The sequence below is a fragment of the Ciconia boyciana genome, chromosome 1, assembly GCF_034638445.1.
Source record: "Ciconia boyciana chromosome 1, ASM3463844v1, whole genome shotgun sequence".
NCBI classification, from domain to species: Eukaryota; Metazoa; Chordata; class Aves; order Ciconiiformes; family Ciconiidae; genus Ciconia; species Ciconia boyciana.
In genome coordinates this window covers 126,915,142-126,938,095 of record NC_132934.1, presented here as the reverse complement: position 1 = coordinate 126,938,095, position 22,954 = coordinate 126,915,142, and the positions used below count along the sequence as shown (strand labels likewise).

The window sequence follows — 22,954 nt, the reverse complement described above, 5'->3', positions numbered from 1 at the left end:
TTTGCCCATCAGTATTGACTTTGAAAGTCAGTTCACTACCAGATTTATAATAGCAGGTAATCAAACTCTCACTCAGCTCCATGTTTCATTGGTGACATGACATAATCTATTTTCTGTGTGTTAAAACTAGGGTAAGCTCTTTTTAGTGTTGAAATGTCAACCGTGCAGCCTGACATATGTTTTGATTGAGTTCGGACATCCTGTTGGGCAGTCTGAGAAACTGACTTTTAAAGCTGCGCTTATGAAGAGCCTTTGGTACATTTATCTTTGCAACTGTTCCTTTGTTCTGTTCACACAGCATGCTGCAAAGTGAATTTCTTTTCTTTCAGTTCGTAAATTATAACTAACCAAACATGTTTCTATGTAAAATTTAAAAATAATATCCACAATTAGATAAGAATAAAATAAAAAACCTGACAAAGGATGTTCTACTGTAAGTTCCATTAGACATCACAAAGGAGCAGAACAGCAGGACAGATCAGAAAAAGATAAAACATAAAGAGATGAGGGACAAGTAACTGAACAGGGAGAGCTGAATATGAGATGAGACAACAAACTGTAATGGAATTGAAGGACAAAGACGGAAAAGGAAAAGGAAAAGGAAAAGGAAAAGGAAAAGGAAAAGGAAAAGGAAAGGAAAGGAAAGGAAAGGAAAGGAAAGGAAAGGAAAGGAAAGGAAAGGAAAGGAAAGGAAAGGAAAGGAAAGGAAAGGAAAGGAAAGGAAAGGAAAGGAAAGGAAAGGAAAGGAAAGGAAAGGAAAGGAAAGGAAAGGAAAGGAAAGGAAAGGAAAGGAAAGGAAAGGAAAGGAAAGGAAAGGAAAGGAAAGGAAAGGAAAGGAAAGGAAAGGAAAGGAAAGGAAAGACTGAACAGCGACTGGTGTTGTTCAAGCTGCAAGATAAATGAAAAGGTGAGGAGAAGAGGGATTTTTTTAGTTCTTTGCAGTAACTGTTCTGGCCACTTCTGTTTCCTCAAAAAAAAAAAAAAAAAAAAAAAGGTGGGGGGTGTGATTTGCTGGTTAATTCTTAACCATTGATATGCCTTACTTTGTAAGAGTAACTGTAGATGGTTGAGAATTAAGGATAAATATTTAATTTTAGAAATCGCGAATTGTTGAAGTGTAATTTTTTCATTAGAAATTTTCACTTGTGTATTTATCTTATTCTGGATTAAGATACATTCAATTTTTATTTTCCTTTGTCATGCAGAGACCATTCAGTTATGTGATAATAAGCAATGGTGAAGTCCATTTATTGTAGGTCTAAGAGTAGTGATTTTAGCCCTCACATAGACTTCTAGCCTCCTGCAAGGGGACAGAATTTGGATTTTAATCGAGTACGTCACTGAGCCTGATAACATAGGCTGGAAGCTCAACTATTGATGATTAACAACTCTTATTTGAATGCTTAGATGTATTAACTTACTACAAGGTACTCCAAGAATGAAGATAAATTTATCCATAAACATGTAATCCATTCAATGGATGCCTCCAGTAATACAAATAAATACATCTTTCACCATTTATGTTTGTAATGGTAACAGGCACCTGAACTATACTGACACTGTTTATTAAGTCTACAAGTTATCTTGTGTGCTGAAGAGCTATTTTCTTAGACTCCTACAGCACAATACTGTGGCATCAGAAATACCGTTCAGTGAAGGTGGCTATAAAAGAGCGCTGCCACTTTCTTTCTCCTTTTTACTTAGAATTACCCAGTGAAAATAAACTGTTAGTCCTCTGTAGGTGTATTGACAGAAATTGCTTTTGCTTTAAGTGAACAAGCAGAATCCCAAGACATACTGGGATACGAATCTTTGGTTATATTTTAATAAATTAAACATTGATTATTTTTTTAACTAGTCAAGTAAGAGTAAAACTGGCAGCTTGGAAAAAATGCTAATGCATGACAAAATTTGTGCTGTATCCCGAGTGACTAAATCCTATCTAATTAAAGCTAGCATAAATCCAAAGGAATTCTGTGGAAATAAAATTACACTTTCTCTGGCCTAATGGACTGCAACATTTGGTCCACATTGTTTAATATAATAGAATTTACTTTTGATGTGCAAAATATTTCAACTGCTAGGATTCTCACGCAAGAAGAAAGGAAGAATCTGAGTAGCTGCCAACATGAACTCTGAATGCAGTACATATTCATCAAATAGTCTCAACAAACACTCCTTGCATTAACTTCACTCTTCATTGGGAATAAATGTCTCTCATAGTTTCATCAGATCAGAAGTATCACTTCATTTGGAGAAAGAAGAATAGTATTTACTTACTGGGAAGCTTGAACAATTTGTGTCATCATATATTTTTTTGCAAATGTTACAAAACAGATGAAAATATTTTGACTTATAACATTGACTCTGCGACTCTGATGAAGCACATGCTTACTTGATGAGTAGGCCCTTTCTGCATGACACAAACCATAATATATGACATTATACAAAAATAACACAAGTGTAAAAGGCATTATGTCATTAGCAAAAAAATAGGGAAAAAAATCATTATTCAAGGCCACATACATGTGAGACAACTCATTATATTGTAATTCCTCCCCTCCAAAATAATAAAAAATTCACAACCACTCAAAATATGTGCAAAGATGTCACTATGCTATTTCTACAATTCACATAAACAACACTTAAACCTAAAAGATAATGAACTCAACCCCTCAGGCTTGCATATATATTCAGACTAACTTCTATATTATCAGGCCAAGCCTGGTATTTTATCATTTTAATAATGCAATCATGTGTAATGAACTAATTTGCTACAATGTCTCATTGAATTCCTTTCTGATACGTGTTTACTGTTACCCTCTTTTTGCCCCCAAATAATTTTTAGTACAGATTAGGAAAACAAATAAAAACCACACCTAAATTAAACTAGGAAAACAAATTTATTTCCTGGTTGTTATGTCCTGACATTACCTTCATCCACCTCTTACCGAAGTCCAGAAATGTACACGGTGCTTAGCATCAGCTCCCTTGCTCCAGACTAACAACATGGTACAATCATCAGAGCAGTCTTTTGAGCTCACTGGGCTGGTGTTAACCTGTAGTTCATGTGAAATCTTGATCAGCGGCTCAAGGTCTCCGAGTGGGCTAGGCACTCACACAACCAGAGCTTCTACAGCAGCCACAATATGAGATAAGGAGCAGACCAAGGATTTAGGAGTATGGAAGCATGTGAATGAAGGTGATAAAACTACATGACTGCTTGGATAAACCATCTCCATCATACAACAAGGCTGGTTAACTCTATTATGTGTTAATAAAGATGGCTGTCTATATTCTGAGGCATCCTCAAAGGCTTTTTTTCCAAACATTCTGCCTTAGGCCAATAGGATCTGTTCTGTTCATGCTAATGATATAGATAAGCTTCGATTTAACTTTATTTTCAGTGAGATACCTGTGCAAATCTAGCAATGAAGACTTTAAACTAAGACTTGACTGTCACGCAGCTCCACAACTCAGAAGAACAAAATGGGTTCCCATTAATGAGGACTTTCCATTTATAGGAAAAAGTATAAACATTAAAGAAAGGGAGCTGATTAGATTTCATGATAGAGAATAAGGTGAGAAAATTGATAACACCATGAAACACTTATATACCCAATTAAAGAAATGAACGTCCTCTAAGATAACACTCTTTTGTTCATGTGAATTTATGGGGAGTCTCTTCACATCTATTTTGCTGAAAATAAATTGGTTTTATGTGGCTTGAAGGTCTAGAAATTTACTATAAACAATGATCACCACCACTCTGATTACTTTACTGCACATTAACTGTGAGAACTAAACTTGCAGCGAGTAAGATTCTCCTGCAAGTGTCCAAAGTAGATGCATATATAAAATATATGGTTGCAAATATGCTAAATCCGTAGTAGCTGGAGAGGTGACCATCCAGATAAGCAAATATTTTTCACAAAGAAATAGAAATAAATAAATAATCACAACTTATTTTTATCCATCTACACTTACCTTATGAACAGAGCATGTTTTATTTGGTTGCAAGTCTGATCTATCATCTCAGTAGAGTAGTTATAATCTAGTGTAGCAGCTAGCGTAAACTAGGCCTAGTTAGCACAGCTGCTAGTATAAGCCTGTGAACTTTAACTGATTTTTTTCTATATGTAGTAGAAGTAGACACAAATATGGCCTATCCTAAACAACAGAATAGTTTTGATGTGCTCAAGGAAGTAGATGGACAAACAAGCCCTTGATCATCAAGAAGCTCAAAAGTGTCCACAGGTGTGCAGATGGTGGCGACAGCAAATAAGAAAACACCCATTCAAGTCACACAGTGTAAGCATTATCAAGGTATTCTCTAGCCAGACACCTACAAATACTGGAGTAACAGAGAGTTTCTAAAAAAGGCTCCAGGGAGGGACACCCCACAACCCTTCACCAGGATCTGAGAACATCTCTCCAACCGCAGGGAACCCAGGGAGCTGAAAAGAGCCCACAGCCCTGTGGCGTGGGTGCTCTACTGTGCATAGCATGGCAGGAGCCACCATGCTGGCCTGCCCAACCTTCCTCCGGGTCTGCACCATCTCTCCTGTGGAATGGGGAAGTTGTGTCATTCATAAAATTGCATGTATCTGTGATTAAAGTGTTTTGGTAACCAAATCCATTTAGCCTCCACGCTGTCATTTGTTCTTAAACATTGACACCTGGATACTTGAGAAGACATCCAAGTACTTGGCAAGTCCGATTCTTTTAACAGGCAGATGGAATGTTTATGTGAGTGAGAAAAATGTAGCCGCCTTCTAGATAGGCAAGACAGTAGAAGAAACAGTGGCTAAAACACAGCTATTGTCACGACACCTCTTCCTAGCTGAATGTGTGCAGGGACAAATTTAGATAAAGAATCTGCATAGCTTCTAAGGCAAGTATTCACAGAACCATAATATTTTATCTTGCTGTAATTGACAACTTATCTGTGGAAGGAAATGATTTGGCAAGCTCTCTTCATAATAAACTTCTTGGAATTGTTTTATTATGGATTGCTTTGTGTACCTGCAATTCAGAACAGATGCACTGTAAAAAAAAGTTATGTGTCACATTTGGGGGCTTCTTATAGCATATTTGATGGTCTTTTAAGCAACATTTAAGTGCATGTTAATTTTATACAACTTAAGGAAGTGCACCACTTTTTATGTATCATCCAATATCAATAATGCCAGATTCCTGCAAGAGCAGGCGGATGCAATGAAGTACCTCAGCTGACAGATGTGCAAGTTTTGGGGTATGTCTGGAATTCTCCACGCTGGCAAAAGACTGAAGTCAACGAGAGTTTCACAGGTGTTTAGTCTGCATCAGGAATACCAAGCCCTAAATACAGTTAGATGGATATTACAGTCAAAGAAAATTAAATTTGGCCTCAAGTTAGTAACCATATAGTTTAATTGTGGCTAATCTAATAGATATTTTCAATATCATTTTGGGAAATGATAGTGTGTCAGCATGCGAGCCACAAAAAAAAAAAAAAGAAAAAGAAAACATCAGAGAGTATATTAGTAGTAGATGCAGTCATGCTCTGAAGGGAGATACCACTGCGGGAGAAGGCAGTGAATTTTGGGTCACAGATGCCAAATGAAGACACCTGGGCACCTTGTGCATGCTCTCCTCTTAGATAACAGCTCACTGGTTTCAGAGCCTCTCTTGATGGCTTCCTCCTCCACAGTGGAAAAAGGATTAGTAGGTACTTCTTTTATGAAATATGCTAGGCCAATCTAAAAATCAGGACTCCTGATTATACTAGCCACAGCACAAATAAAGAGCTAGGGTCAGTCCCTGTGCTAAAGGGATTAGAGTTGAAAAGTAGATGAAATAAAGATTGCTGTGTCCTTCTTACATATGAGGCAGAAGAGCTCAGTTCACATGAGTTTGTTCTTCCAGTCACACAGGAGGGGAATAGTGGAACAAGGATTTAACCCTAGGTGCCTTGAATATTACTATCATCATTTGTATTGCCAATATTCTTCATGATGCTTGTGGAGGCTATGTTCTTACGAGCCTTCCTCTCACCACAGCCTCCCCACTGCCAGGGTCTCACAGCTCAATTTTCTGCAGAAATCCCCAGAAAATCATGTCTCGTGTAAAAGAAGAAGCCACTGAAAGCTTAAAAAAGAAAAAAAATTCTCTTCTACTCTCAAGATGTATTCTTCTATTTTCCTCATGCTGCCCAGTCACACATATTTGCATATGTGTGTATTAAAAGTAAAAAGCATATGAGTCATCAGATGGCATTTCTGCAAGAAAGGTACACTGAGGAAAGGTAGGTCAAGGATGAGAGCTGAAATGGTGAAAATGGATTGAAAGCAAAGCTCAAGTGGTTGTTACAAAGCTAGGGCCTTGGCTGTGAGGGACTCTATGGACATGGGAGCTGCTGGAGGAGCTCTGCATCATTCGTCATCCTGCAGCACTAGAGCCACCGGTCTGAAGGAACGCTGCTGTGCTATCCAGTGAGGCAGGAACCAAGATTTAATATTCATTCTGATTCTGTAGGTACTCGGGGTGGGGGGAGGATCATTTTGGGGCTAGCAGTTGGCAGCATCTGTGTTCAGTACCCACTGCACAAAAAGCACCCATGGAAGAGAAAGGTACAACCCCTTTTTTCTCTCCCATTGCACACCAGGGGGTGATGTCCATACATGGGACCATACAAGAAGCAACAATTAACCATGTGACATTCTTCAAGATAGCTATAAAGAGGAAGAAGTGACCAGCATATGTCTGTCCTTTAGCCATATACATGCAAAATAAGGCAGGTTACCTTCCCCACAGGAAGGGAAAGTTATTACTGAACCTATATGCCTACAAAATGAGTGGATTCACATTCTAAATCTTAAAATTTATACATAAAAACATGTCTAGTCTTTACCAGGCAGATGCAATCAAGGCCCTCAGAAAAACAATAGGGCTGAGATCTTCAGCTGACTTCAGGAAAATAAATGCACTAGCAGGCAGTCGGGGATTTTAACTCTGCCTAAAGCCACAGGTCTGAACAAAGACTGTGTTGCAAGAAAAGAAACCCCTTCCTCTCTTGCACCTCTGCTGTCTGTGTAAGAAGAAAATGAAGTGAAAGGAGCATTCAGGCTGCCGCAAACCTACACACCAGCAGTGAAGGCACAAATGTTTCATTGCCTATCTCAGCAGGGATTAATTTATCCAACTTATTCATTGATGATAAAAAATTTGGAAGCTGTGGATGCTAAAATGTGGAGTTATGATGCTGCCACTGTAGTGAAGTAAACATTTAAATCGTCTGAATGCTAAAAAGGAAACGACACAGCAGTGTGCTGGTTTTACAGCATGACATTCAAAGCGTGAATGGTATTGTGGCGTGCATATGCCTACATCGTTATTGTGATCAGATGTAGAGTATCTACAGGGCAGTGAGCCAATATCATAGCCCTACTGGATTAGTAAGAAAAAGGAGGAATGGAATAAAGATGAAATAACAGCTATCATGTTCAAATACCAGGACTGTTTGTTTGACTGGAGTGGTATTCTCAGGGCCAGCGTGGGGAAAGAAAAAGACAATCTGGGGAACACTAGCTCTCAGGAAGGCGAGCTTGCTTTTCCTTCGGGAGGCCAGGAACCTCGCAGTGCAAAGATGGGACACTCTCCTGCTATCAAGGCAAATCTCTGGAGATGGGAGAAGGGCAGCAGAATGCAAAAGGCTCTGTGCCCCGACTGGAAAAGGGAGCATTTTATTAAGGCTGTTAGTAATCTGTAAAGGAAATATGATGATGCAGAGAGTCCTTTTGCAATTCAGGAAGAAGGAAGGAGATCCAACTCTTAAGAGAATGCAGATTCCTCTTTCCCAGCACTATTAAAGTGGCAATTTTGAGGCAATTTTTCTTCTGCAGGCTGGGGTAAGGTGTCTGGGGTTTTCTTAAAGAAAAACAAACACATACCCCAAATAACTGACTAGGTGGAGATAGGCTGGAGAAATTTCAAGTACTGACAATTTCAGGAAATTACAAGGAAGTTTCCCTAATGCACACTCCAATGTAAAACTTCTCCTGAAACTAGTGAGCAATATATTTTTAACATTTCTTCCACCAGTCTGTAAGCCCAATTTAGACAAGACACACCATGAATTAAAATGTTGTGCTTTTCCACTTACATTAACAGCAACGCCCCTCACAAGCAACCTGCATTTCATATAGCTACAACACAAAAAGCAAATAAACTATACATTACTTAGGAACAGCATTACTAATTGCAACCAACGCATAAGAAACAACCCGTGACCACTACCCAATTTCTCATCTGGGACATGGAGCAGTCAAACACAATTAAGCCAAAAAAGCCAGATTCCATTAGAAAAATACAGTTTCCTGTGTGGCTGCATGCAAAATAAACACGTGAGGAAAATTATCCAATGTAGTAGTAGTAGTCCCTTTTTTCTGGCTGTAGTATGAAGTATAGACCATTTATCTTTGCAGAAGCACGGGAACTTATTCACTCATCACATTGCTCACGGCATGGCTGTGCTGAGACCATCATCACCAGCTATCCAGATAGCCAGGAGGTTCAAGCTCTTCATGTCTTACCAAGACCTGCTCTTTTAAAATGTGGTATGAAAACTAAGTGAGTAAACAAGAGACTTTTAAAATTGCAGGACAAGAAGTACCTTTGCAGTTTATGGAGGAAAGGCTAGATTAAAATCCTGGTTCTCAACACTGATGGCATTTCTGTGTTGATTTACACTTGAATTTGGTGCCTGACAGTTAGTCTAAAAAAGACCAGGAAGAATCTTGAATGTCTGAGCTCATGCTGCCTGTACATTTGAATAGTATATTCACTGCATGCTTAGAGATAACAGAAACCAAATCTGGCTTATGTCTGGTGTCAAAATGAATTATGGACTGATAGGAAACGAGCATTTTTAAAGAAGAGAAAGTATACAGTCATGTTATTCATAGATTACAAAGGACTGTCCACAGTATCTGTAGAACAACAGAACAACAAGTGTTTACAGTTCAGACTTTTGCACAAGACTCTCCATACTGATACGTCAGGGCTCAGTAACACCTGTACTACCAGGTGGTGGAGTACACCGAGGTAAACTGGTGCAGTTTACCTCGGTGTACTACACAGCTGCTGTAGCTACAGGGTCATGAATTGCCAGCAAATAGGGAAGAACAAAACACTTTTGCTGAAGAAGCAGAAGTTGTTAGACAGAACCATTATCGCCAGCATCTGATGCAAAGCACTTTCCCACTCTTAGTAGTTTTTTAAAAATTGTGTTTAGAACAGACCAAACACTGTGCAATGGGGCCTCTGCAAACCAGAACATTCAGATGGGTCTGTCTAGGGAGAACCAAAATACAAAAAAGCTTGTAAACAGCTTTCTGCCTTGCAGACTGCATTCCTGCAGGGTAGGTTCTTGCTCTCAGGCTTGCTTTCAGCCAATTCAGTGGCTTTCTGAGTTGCAGCAAACTCTATACTCTCCCCTCTTAGCCTTTGAAAATTTCTCTCTCCATTGCTTCAGAGACCTAGCTGTCTGCTTGATTCAGTGTCCCAGTTGCTGGGACGGAGTGGCATCTCCAAGTTCCTTTCACTCCCCTGTTCATCGTAGCCCCAGAAGTCTTCTCTCCCCAACCAGGCCCTGTGCTCCTGCAGAAGGCTTCCATCCAAGTGGCTTTTCTTGAAAGAACATAACACGCAACTGAGAACACACCACCCAGACTGTTACTGTTCATCACGAACAATTTTAGAAGCTAAAGCATTCTGGCTGAGAACCAAAGGGAAGGAAAAAAGTTTTCCATGAAATGTTGTCATTTAGGGTAGAAAACATTGCTGCATCTGAAATCCAGTTTAGCACCAGGAGGTTTCATGGACACATTCTGACAAATTCTCATAAGGAAGAACGTCTTCAGAAGGCAAAACTTCTGTTTTAAGCATAGTGACTCATTTTACTTGGTATAACTAATGCTGCTTTGGAAAAACAGCATGTCCATTTTCAATGTCAACACATACAAGGAAATTTGCATTGCACAATGAGCTGCAATGTGAATGCTCATTCCAAGTTTCATAACTGTTGACAAAAAGCTGAAAGGTAAAATATGACTCAGCTAAACCAGCTGTGAACCACAAGCATGAAGACTGCAAACGAAAAGGGGAAGAGCATTGATTTAACTAAGTAATTATCCAACAGGTTTGTATAACTGTCCACTGCAATTGCAGAGCAAAATTCAAGGCAGCTCAGTTAGTATTCCAGAATCCTGAGACCTGTCAGAATTTCACCCCTAATAAATAAAAAAATGACAGAGTTTTAAGGCATACCTTCATTTTAATGACTCCAGAGCAGACACCTCTGAATTTGGGCCATTGTGAACAAGGCAACTTAAAAGTCATGATGCCAGGAGGAAGAAAGAAGACTGGGTGGGCAAGTGCCAGTCCCTCCTCCCAAAATTCTCATATGCTTCATCCAGCAACTCATTAATGCACAAGCAGTCCTGTGACGAGGCAGATGAAGCTAGACCCATCTGAATTCACTATTCTCATCTCTAGACTAGGGACTACTGTTCCTTTGTACGAGTTTTGGCTGGGATAGAGTTAATTTTCTTTACAGTAGCTTGTACGGTGCTATATTTTCGATTTGTGACCAAAACAGTGTTGATAACACAGGGATGTTTTAGCTATTGCTGAGCAGTGCTTGCACAGTGTCAAGGCCTTTTCTGCTTCTCACATTGCCTCACCAGAGAGTGGGCTGGGGGTGCACAAGAAGTTAGGAGGGGGCACAGCCAGGACAGCTGACCCCAACTGACCAAAGGGGTATCCCATATGATATGACCTTGTGCTCAGCAATAAAAGCTGTCAGGAAAAAGGAGGAAGGGGGGACATCTGGAGTTACGGCATTTGTCTTCCCAAGTCACCATTATGCACAATGGAGTCCTGCTTTCCTGCCAATTTTTCTGCCTTCCAATGTAGTGAATGAATTCCTTATTTTGTTTTGCTTGTGTATGCAGCATTGCTTTACCTATTTAACAGTCTTTATCTCAACCCACTAGTTACTCACCTTTGTCCTTCTGATTTTCTTCCCCATTGAGTGGCTGCGTGGGGCTTAGCTGCCTACTGGGGTTAAACCACAACATCCTTTGAGCTTGTTCATCATTAGGGTCCAGAAATTTCCCAGTAATGGCAAGCACAGGCTGCCTGACTTTTCTAGCCTTCTTAGTAGAGTGCCCTCTTGGGAAGACAGGCTGCTTATATTGATAATCTCATGCTCAGGAAAATGTAAGTCTGCTTCTTTGGAAAAGGCTTCAATCTCTAGACTGTAATATAAAAGCTGGGTTTATGCTGCCATTGTCTGCTTCTTCATTCTAAAAGGAGAATAGATAGTCAGTTGTCCAACCCTAACACGGCAATTTTGTTGGGTAAATCTCTATAGTCTGTAACAGCAGGTGCAATATTACACTGCGATGAATGTTCTAAGCCACACAGGTGCAACCCATCTCTGATCCAGCACTTAGTAGAAAGGGCTGGGCCCACTAACTTTGTGTAGCTTCCCTCTGTGTGTCATTTACTTATCAGCTTGAATGGGAGTTGGTACTGAAATAGGAGTTGAATATCAAAGCGTCTGTGTAGACTGCAGTCCTTCTGTCATGTGAACACATGTGGAAATCATATCCCAAATTCTGCCAATTATTTTTTATAATTAAATTGTTATAAGTATCCAATGAAATACCATCAGTGTTTACACTTGGTGTCTTGATCACATAAAATTGTTTCAATATAACCAAAATAGAATCGAATCAATTAATAAACAGCATTATTCCTATCAGTGGTAAGAGGTAAACACAGGAGGGTAGGTAAAAAGGGGAGAAAACTAACCTCATCCACTCCTTTTCAGTGGAAGATGGTATACTCACAACTTCATGGTTTTTGACTGCAGGGAATAAAGTAAAACTAATTATCCATACAACCATCTCAAAATTATTCTTCTCAGTTAAAACTAATAAATATTTGACCCAAATTAACTGTGTGAAAACAAAACGCAACTCCAAATCATGAAAAAAACCCCAGTGCTAAAAAGCCATAAGTAATCTAGGTACATTCTGTCACTCTGTTCATTCTTTAGATCAAAACTAATGACAGTATCCAATCTAGGAGAAGTGAACTGTAAAACACTACAGAGTTAAAGCTGATGTACTTTGTGGTGCTGTGCTTGCTTCCCATGTCGGTGTTCCCCAGGCAGGATTGCTTCTCTGCCCTCCACACAGGAAAGATGCAGCCATGCATCCTTGTGGACCACTCTGTGTTTAGGGGCTTCTCAATATATGAGAAGGTATCTTGTCATGCTCCCTTGAGGCACTGTCTCCAGAAGGTTCACTGTGCCATGGCAGGAATGCAAACCATGTTATACAGAGCTGGTGACACTGGTTTTAGAGCAGCAAAGTCCTATGCATGAGGGGAGCTGTCACTCAGTTAGTGACAGCAAGTGGGTCTCCTGACCAATTTATATCTTGCCAGCAATAAAGAGGATATACACACACACATATATATATAAATATATATGTATGCAGTGTATCATCAAACGTAAACACACACACACATATATATTTATATACACGTACATACGCATATACACATGCGTACATCAGCGTATACTTTTTAGAAATGAGAGACTCTGAAGCCACAGATGCTGTGATGCTGTCCGTATGCATGTGAGAGGATGGGAATGGGTGGAGAACATCATATGGACACTGAGATGTTGCCCATCTGATTTTTTGTGAAGAATAATACAGTATTTATAAAGTTTCAAAAACAGGTAGAAAGACAGTTGGAAAACAATGACGTCAGACTGTCTTATTATAGATGGCCAGAGGGTCTCTATACTTGATAAGCAATCAATACTTGTGGTGATAATGAAGTGAGTCATTTTTTGAATTGTAACCTTGTTAAACAAGTTCATTGCACTTCAGAGAACAGCCCTTTGGCCAGTTCTTCCTTGGGAGCCATTTCTGGTACAATTAAAGAGTTTGCATCTCCTCCTCTCCCTCAGTCAGGAGTTTCTCCCTCTTGCCTCCAGCAGTGGGTTTTTCATTTAACACTCCAGTGTCTCACCAATAATAAAAAAATCAAATCCAGACCACTGAATGGGCGATGATTTTTTTCCAGGATGTGACCTTCAAGCTGTTAAACAAATTCACAAAACAAATCTGAGTTTCCTCCTGTCTTTCAGGTTTACAATTGCAAATTGCATAGTCACGATTGTTGCAAAACCAGATTGTTATGTGATGCATTCCTCTCAGGGGCCACGCTCCACCTCCACTAAGGTCCACTAAAGTACTACAGTTTGTACCTAAGTATGTGAATATTCCCATTGATTGTAATGGGATTCAAGAAAATTGCAGGTGCTTTCGGGAACAGGGGTGGACTCAAGCATATACCTAAAATGAGCAGGTACTTAGAATCATAGAATCATAGAATACTTAAACTTTTCTTAAAGCTCAGGCTGAATATGGGAACTTTTGGTGTCTGCATTGTTCCAGAGCTAGTCCACTGACTGAGAGTTTTCTACTGTAGTTTTACTACTTGTACTTATTTACAACTTTACATTAGCAAAGTTTCTTAGGCTTAGCTCCAGAGAAAGTTAATTTGCCTGACAGATCAGAAAAATGCTTCTGATATGCAAAATCCTCTTTTCCTAAATCACTAATGCTAGTGCAACTTACCACAACCCAGTGGTTTTTCATTTACTTTGGAAAATGTATTTTTGACCTGTGTAAATGCCACTATAGTCAAACATCCATACCTGGAAAACATCAGTACCTTGTCTAGCAATAACATTAGAAAGCCCTGTCTAGAGTGACTAATGAGATGCTTCATTAGACATGGGTACTCCACCTCAGAGTCAAGTGCATCAGCACAGAAACAAGGAAGAAGCTGCTGTTGTTGCTGGTGCTAGGCAGGTCTCACAGATGAATAAATTCCATTCTTCTGCACTATCAGCCCAGTGTCTTTTTAAACACTGTATTCATTTGAGGGAAAAACTGGCAAGGAGGATTTTTCCATTATTCCTTGTGAGATATTTCAAATCTCAGTGTCATAATCTACAAAATTCATATTTCACACATGACAAGATTCATATAAAATTGTCATGTAGTACTGCTTGTCATAAACCAAACCCAGAGTACATGTAGAGAAAAATATATACAAAGAACAAGGATTTAGGACTGAGTGGAGCTGAAAGCTAAGTAAGAGGTACTACTTCAAACTGAACTAGAAGTAACTATGGTTTAATTTTTATTCAGTTGAGTTTTTACCATTTGCTAAGATATTGAAAGCCATGAATGTAATCAGTAAGCAAGAAAAAAATAATTTAGCAAGTGAATCTGTTCTCTAAAGGAAGCAATATAAAAACAACCAAGCAGAATCCCAGGTATGCAGCTGTTGAAGACACTGACTGAATGAAGCCTATATCAGTGTAACGTTAGCTACTTTATGTTCAATAAGGAATGTAACTATAATAAGCAGATTTTAGCCCCACCTATGAATTAATATTATTTAGTGTTCCTTTGATTTATAGATCGTTACAACTTTTATGTAGATATATTAGAATCATCATCCCCGGCTCACAGAAGATAGCTTTGGGTGCCAAACATTATAAAAGCAACATTTTCCAAGCCAGACAGTTTGGTAGGGGACCAAGAACAGCTTTTCTCCAGTTCTCAGAAATGCTGGATTTTATCTGCAGGATGTCTCTGCAAGTGATGGGACCTCAGTACATCTTAAAGGCAATCCTATTTAATATCAAAAACTCTGCACTGCAAGACTGAAGTAATTGAGCCTAGGAACCAGCTTTAAAATCCTGAACACTCTCTGAAATTATCCAGTGAGCCATAAATAATCCCAATGCACCAGGAAAAATCAAGAGAGAAAGAGAATGAGAGGAGGGCAGTGGAATGCATTTGTAGCTGAAATCAATGCTTGCGAAAAATACAAACCAACCAATATTCACAGGGTCATGAGCTAAGTATACAAAAATTTACAGACTAGTTACAATAATTGTGCCAAAATCAGCAACAGCAAAGAAATTACATAATAAAATAAACACAACTAAAGAAGACACACAACATTTTAAAGACCATATATGTCATCACTTTGACTTCTTTGCTTTATGATCTGTCTCTAACATTCCTCATTACTCGCTCACCAAAATAATCCCCTTCCTTTTTTGGTATTGTTAGCTTTCTGGGGAAGAAATTACAATTCTTTGTACCTACGAAGTCTTTTCCAGATGATGATATCTACTGCAAAATAACTTAAGAAAAGGAAAAGAAGAAAAGTTAGTTTTGCTCCAGCCACCTCTCACTGCTGGCATCTCTACAATTCTTAGAGAGGGGGAGTTCTAGGAGCTTTGTGAAACTGAAGGGATTTGTGCAGAAAAGCATTTATTTTCTTTGACATTCTTAAGAAGCAGCCTTTGTGCTCCATACAACATAGAATTCGGGCAGAGTTTCTCTGCTCATCTTACCCAAATTCAGGAGCTCAGGCTTGGAGCAAGATTTCTTTGTACACAGCACAAAGATCACCTCTTAAGTTGTGTTACCTTGTGACAATGAGACCTCACTACATACACTGTAAAACTAGTGGTTCCTGGAAACACATTTCCCCGTCTATCCACAGGGGTACTGCAGGGATTGTAGTCTGCACCCGAAGGGTGCGGATATACTTGAAGCCATGTCAAGTGATGCAAGTACAGCTCATTATCACACAGCAGTACCACACAAACCATGACACAGATTTTTATTCCCGCTGTGATTTTAAATGCCTCCTTACAAATAAGCTTCTCAGAGGATTAATAGCTGGATTTGTCTTCTATATAGAATAAGTTCAAATGAGGCAGCCTCAAAAGTCCCTGAAAGGCTTGCGCTCTGACAGTCATTTGTGTCAGGCAGGACAAGAAGGAACTAGTGGCATTTCCCAAGTACCAGCATTGTTTACAGTAATAAGCACTTTTCCTTGCAGTCTAAATAGAGAGGCCAAGAAATCAATGACCGCAGGGATGCTCAAGTCCTCTATCCCTGGTGGGTTTTAGTAAAGATGCTTGTTTGCCATTCCCTGGGATGACAGTTCCCCAGTTCTGCTGGTAGAAGATTAAACCAGCGTGGACTGCTCAGTTCTGTAAGGTTCAGAGTGCTCACCCAGAAAAGCTCAAAAGCATTTTTCATGTTAATACGTTCAGTGAAATCATCTTTAGGAAATGAAATACATCTTGTAAAACTAAATTTTGACAGCAAGGTGGTGTTCAGCTCATTTAGAGTGTCACCGTCTCCTTTTGAGCTACTATTCTTATGTTCCCTTTGGGGAGACAAAGTGTTTCTAAGTAGTGTTTGGTTTGCTTCATTTGTTGTATATACACTAATTTGGTCAGGTTAACCCACCATGGGCAACCCTATCATGTTTTAAAACAATTATTTCATACTTCAGTCAAATAACATATATATTTATACAGATATTTGCAAACACTTAAGGGAGTTAGGTGCTCAGCTAAGACTGAATTTCTCTGTGCTCTGGACATAAAACTAACACTGGGGCCCTGTGGAGATGCCTGACTTGTGAGTCTTCCAGAACTGAATTTATTAGGCATGTGCCTTCTACTCTAAGAATTATATTTTCAAAGCTGCCTGGGTAAGGCTCACCAACTCAACGGGTGATTTGAGAAATGCTGTGAGAGAAGTGTGTTAGTACTGCTAATTTATAGCAAAGAAAGCATGTGTGAAAGTCAAAGGCTCATTACCATCAGCTCCTTGCCAGTTTTTCCCAGATGCCCTATTCCACATACTACAAGTGAGATCAGGCAAATTCTAATTTACTTGAAGGTTTGTACTGTCATGGCAGTATATGGAAAGACAGTACCTTGTAGGCCTAACACACTGACCACGAGTGAAGAAGGGCACCTATGAAGTTGAAGAGATATATTTATATACAAACCTTTGTGTGCCTTTATACATGCAAATGTCTGATTTAAAAGAAATAGCAGCACTGATTTTTCCTAACTATACTTTTGCTTTCACAAACAATTCAATCAATCAATCAACCTATCTGTCTATTTATATCTGTCTATATAGGAGGAGAGAGATTGAGAGATTTAAGCAAACTAGAAATAAACAATTTAGCAGCTGTGGCACTGCAAAACTGTGTGTGCTCTACAGATGAAAAACAAACAAGAAAAAAGCATTAGCTAAAGCAAGCATTCTCAGCCTTTTTGCAGGGAGTCTTAATTTAGAAAATCTACTCAGGAAGAATAATTGTTCCCATTCATTATTTTGCCTGGATGACTTTTACAGAACTGTTTTTACCATCAATTGGCAAATTCAGTGGAAGAAACAAATTACCCTATTATTAAAGCATATTTGCAGCAAACAATAGATATTCCACATAAGCTGTGCTTATCTGGCCATTTTTCCTGACAACTTCTAAGAACATTATGCCTTCATCCCAATTTGCCTTTGTTTTAGTTGTATGTAATGACAGGGTAGATCTCTAATAGAGGATGGTCCTGCTCACTCCACATGTACCCCAGTGGGTTACGTTCCAGGTCGGGGCAGCCTCACTTGTGAGCTTTTCAGAGGGGTTCCTGTCCTGTTTGCAGTTTCTGTAGAGCTTAATTTCAGCCTCTCTCACTAGTTCTGCTAGGGTTATTTTGTATCAGCATTCCTGTTATAAGCTGTCCCTGTTTTTACAGGTGGTAATATAAGAACGTTTGAAAGTTTCTTCTGGGATAATATTTTGCTAACTAAGGCAACTTTTCCCTATTAATGAGAGTTTGATTTTTATTTCACTTCAGTATTTAATTAGTTTATAAGAAAAGACGGCTTGGGAATTGACCTGAGTATACTTTTCAAAGTCAAGTATTTAGAATTAAATTCATCTTGCCTAATTTTTGGCATCCATGAGTCAGCTGTTGCATCTAAGTTACTCATGTACGATCCCTCCACAGCTAGTGGAAAAAAATGAATTCCCTTTTGGACTTGCTGCTTTTTCTTCCACTGGTGATAGAAGTAGCCAAGATTAAAAGAAACCATCAACATATAAACAGGGGACTTTAAAAAATCCAAACCCATAGTGCATTCATCTCATGCATCTTGATTTCCTTGCAAAATTATATACATTTCATTAAACTTTTAATGGAGGTTTTGAAATGCAGGTTGCAGCACAATCTTTATTCCTGTCCTTTAAAATGAAAAAGGTTTAATAGATCAATAATCAATGGATTAATGAGTCACTGATGATAATAACAGCAATTTACGTCAACAGCACCTATTATCAAGAGCAATCGCAAAGCACTCGGGAAGCAGATTTACAAACTGTTTCTGCTTAAGTGGTGTCAGAGGCCAACTTCCTTCAGAAGCCAGATGGAGAAGGATAGGAATCACCATTAAAGCAAATACTGAACTACAGTCGCCACCCAGTTGCGTAGAAGACACAGTACCTGGGTCACATTTAAGGGTGTGGAAATAGCACAACTTCTCAGCTGTCTGAGCATGGCTGCTCACTAGCAGAAATCAGGTTGGGCACATGAGCTTTGCTGTGTGCTCTGAACGCCACCAAATAAGAGGTTTTTTGGACACAGTGTGTTCCTAAGTTGAAAGGCTGTTGTGGTTTAGCCTCAGTCAGCAACCAACCACCACACAGCCGCTTGCTCACTTCCCCCGCGGGTGGGCTGGGGGAGAGAATCTGAAGAACAAAAGTAAGAAAACTCATGGGTTGAGACAAGAACAGTTTAATAATTGAAATATTAATAATAATAATAATAATAATAATAATAATAATAATAATAATAATAATAATTTTTTAAAAAAATTGTAATGAAAAGGAAAACAACAAGAGAGAGAGAGAGGAGAACAAAACCCAGGGGAAAAAAACCAAAACAGTGATACAACTGCTCACCACCCACTGACCGATGCCCAGCCCGTCCCCGAGCAGCGATCGCTGCCCCCCGGCCAACTCCCCCAGTTTCTATACTGAGCATGACGTCATATGGTATGGAATAGCCTTTTGGACAGTTTGGCTGTACCCCCTCCCAGTTTCTTGTGCCCCTGGCAGAGCATGGGAAGCTGAAAAGTCCTTGACCAGTGTAAGCACTGCCTAGCAACAACTCAAACATCAGTGTGTTATCGACATTATTCTCATACTAAATCCAAAACACAGCACTATACCAGCTACTAGGAAGAAAATTAACTCTATCCCAGCCAAAACCAGGACAAAGGCCCTCACGTGGATGATGTTATTGCTACTAGTCTGTGAAAGCCTGCTTTCACGTGCATCAGCCCTACATTATGCTGGGCCTCATCAGCTGAAAAGCAAATGTACCACTGGAGAACAATGTCACGCTTCTGAATATCTCCTGAGGCAGGCTTCAGGGCATGAGACATGGCGCAAACTGAAGCTTTTTAAATGATCCTATGTCATATGTGGTGCACTAATATAAAGGTGACAAAAAGTGAACTGGGGACAAAGCCTGCTGACCCAACTGCAAAAAAGCTTCCATGGCAGACGTTTATGCAGTAATGCTTTTGAGCCCTGAAACACTTGACCTTAATGTCTGTAAGACTCAGTTTCAGTAGGTAACATTAATGGTTTCTTACCCTGATTTCTGCAATACGTTGTGGACACATGCACTTTTGTCTCTTACTCCTTGAAGGAAATGAAATAGTTCATTGTCTTTGTCCTACAAATTTTGTCAAGTCGCAGATTCTCTAGCAATATAATACAATCTTTTTCACTTTAGACTTTTGGGGCTTGCAGCTCAGTCTTCAGGGATGCTTAATACCGCAAGCAAATAGACACACAACCTTTGCATAATGGTCTAGAATACCAAGAATTCTTTATGTTAGCTACAAGAAGCAGCAAAGAAAATGAGACAAAACAATACAACACTGGCATGCATTTGCCATTTCTGTTTCCTTATCATCTTAGTATTTTTGGGTCACCTAAGTAGATCAGGAGCTTTCCTCTCTGTCTGTGAAAGAGGAAGTCTCCCTGGCCTATTCTCCACCTTCTTTATGCTATGCAGACCATTTTTTCCTAACTATATCTGCAATTAAACTACACTCCTTTGCTATGAAAGCACAATGCTCTGCTATTCTCCATGCTCATGTTTCTTTTATTGCTGTGAAGTTTCAGGTACTCTGCAAGCTGCCTAGTTTTTCAGATCCAGTGTCAGTACCTGACCTCCTCATTCTGCTTTTTGGGAAATCCCACAACTCCCCTCAGCCCCACGTGCTGTCGTCTCAGCACTGCCATCCTTTTATGTCCACATGCTGCCACTTGAACAGAAAGCATGAAGATTTACAGCTTTCCTTTGCACTAGCCTGGAAGTGACATGGCATGGCCCCAGCAGTAGGTAGCTGACTACAGGAACCCTGACAAACTCCGTTAACACAGCAATTTTGTGAACACAGGTGGTATTCCCAAGATCCATTTAAATATCCTTCACACACAAACAGGCATTAGTCATCACTGCTCATAATAATGTGAATGTATTTAGCACAGTCAGGATGCTAAGTTTGGTAACAACTTATGGTCAGAAAGGTAATCAGCTACCTCGACTGGAAAACATGAATAGTAAGTTCAGTATGGTAGGGCCATGTAGGTCGTATGTCCCCTAACAGTCATTCAACTTAAATAGTAGCAATCTTGAAACTAAACTTTGTTTTTAAATGGCTGACAGACAGAGAAAGAAACAGCCCCCTACATTTTCTTTTCCCATTTCCACTAGAAACATGAAATGGCTCTTGTTCACAGTTTCACAGGGAATAAGAAATGCAAGTCCACTCCCATAAAGCAAAGAAACAAAAAAAGAGACAAACACAATACAGAAAACAAAAAAGAAAAGATCGTGAAATGCGTAAACATTCATCTGTGAGTCTGGTTTGGGAAAAAATAAAAACAAACAAACAAAGTATTTGCAAGGAAACCTTCCAGACTATAATTTTCCCAGAAACAGTGTGACTCTGGCGAACTCTTATCTGTAGTGACCATGAGTTTGCATAGAGATGTGGATGAACCACAACCTAACAACCTATGCTTACTGAAATTAACAGAAATTTTGCAGTGACTTTAGCTGAGTTTGATTCATCCTTATAATGTAATACAGTTATATGCAAACATAAAATGCCAAGAACATCTCCATAATTTTGTCTCTGTAATTCTGCAGATCTCCAGGAAAACTGTCTCAAAAAAGACAGTCTTTTAAATATAATCCTTTGGGATTTCACAAGAGTGATTCTTACCTTCAAAATGTATCACTTACCACCACCAAAGACTTAAATACTAAACAATAATGACAAGATGCCCAGAACAAAATAGCTTAAGGCCTATAACACCATATAAGAAACAGCTCTTAATTTCCCCTGTGGTTTTCTGTAATCTTTGACACTGCATTTACATTCAGCATAGCTCTCCAATGTGTACTAGGATCCCAGCACAGCAATATAAAAGTAAAACAGTTCCAAGGGGTTCTGTTAGGATACTAAGGATCCCAAAGACAATACCTTAGCTATTGACAAGTTTCATGAATAATTTTATTGCATTTTTATTACTTTGTAGTAAAAATGTCTGTACAGGATGCAACATCATTATTCTTTTCTCTTTCACTTTCAAATGATTTTTTGATATGTCTAAAAAAAATCAGTTTTCACTTGTAGGTCTAAAAATCACACTTCTAGTTTGCATGCAAAATGTAATTAAAATGCTGTCTGTTGGAGCTGAATGGGCATGAAAATAAGAAATGTCTTTTTGCCCTCTATTGTAACTTAATATTGCTTTAATTTTTAAAAGGCCATTGTTTAAAAGTAAGAATATTTTAGTTAATAATTTAGTACTCACTTCAATTAGAATAGTTATTAAAACTTTCAATGACATTACAATTAAAAGTTTGAAAATAGTTTTATGATAATTTCCAGCTCCATACAGTTTTCTGCTCTGAAAAGAAAGCATATGCAAAATCACTTTTTAATCTTGGTATTGGCACAGTATAATTCTTTAAAACTACTAAGCAGGATTCTTAACTGATAATATGTTTCAGTATATCTGAGGTGATGCTCTGCGTACAACGGGTCAGCTTTTTCAGTGGGTGCAAACTGAGGCAACTCTACTGCCTGCAGGGAAGGCACTCTGCTCAGGATCTTGTCTATGCCACTCAGCAGAGAAGGGACAGCTTGTCAACACAAGAAAACCTTTCTCTAATTTGTTTGTTCCATCTTGTTATAATTTGCCATGAGGCCAAAGTGCCTTGTGTCTAGCCACCTCAGGGTTGTAATCCCAGCATCACCTGCCTTGGGTAAATCTGAGAACAGGATGGGCCCAGATGCAGAGGGAAAGCATGATTTTCCCACGCTTAGCACCTAGTTATTTATAGTTTTTCAGGGTAAATGCCAAAAGGGTGTGCAATGTTGTTAAATGGGAAGAGCAGCACTGTACATCCACTTTACAGAAGTCTACTGGATTAGACAAGGAGCCAGGCAGTAGAGAGGCTGACCTAGAGAGCAGCACACCAGTTCTGACAGCTTTAAAAAAGCTATGCCGACCACCACTCTGATACACAGTGTGCTATGCTATGCTGAAGTTGTCTGAGGTACATTCACCTAGGGAAGACAAGAATATTTCATACATATTGCAGTGTTTAAATAGCCGCATGTACTACATCTAATGTTACTAATGCTGCTAATAACAGTAGCTACAATAATATACTAACCACACTTTGTTCACAAGGTTCATTAAAAGGTTGTCTAGTACTGCCTTTTAGCCCTTTTTACTGGTACATTGTTTTACCTGGTACTTCTAATTTAAATCTTCAAGACTTTGCCTGACCATTTGGACTGAAATTTTCCATGCCATTGTCTGTCCCATGCTTCATTTCCTTTTCGTTGGAAAGTCTTAGCTAGCACAAATTCAGTTATTTCCGAGAATGAAGCTA

At 39.1% G+C, this 22,954-nt stretch overlaps 1 long non-coding RNA gene across 1 annotated transcript in view; it reads right to left on the bottom strand.

The window, feature by feature from the left end:
* Positions 1-22,954, bottom strand: part of LOC140647650 (uncharacterized) — a 35,959-nt gene that overhangs the window by 2,768 nt on the left and 10,237 nt on the right. The gene's annotated exons all lie outside the window — the stretch shown is intronic.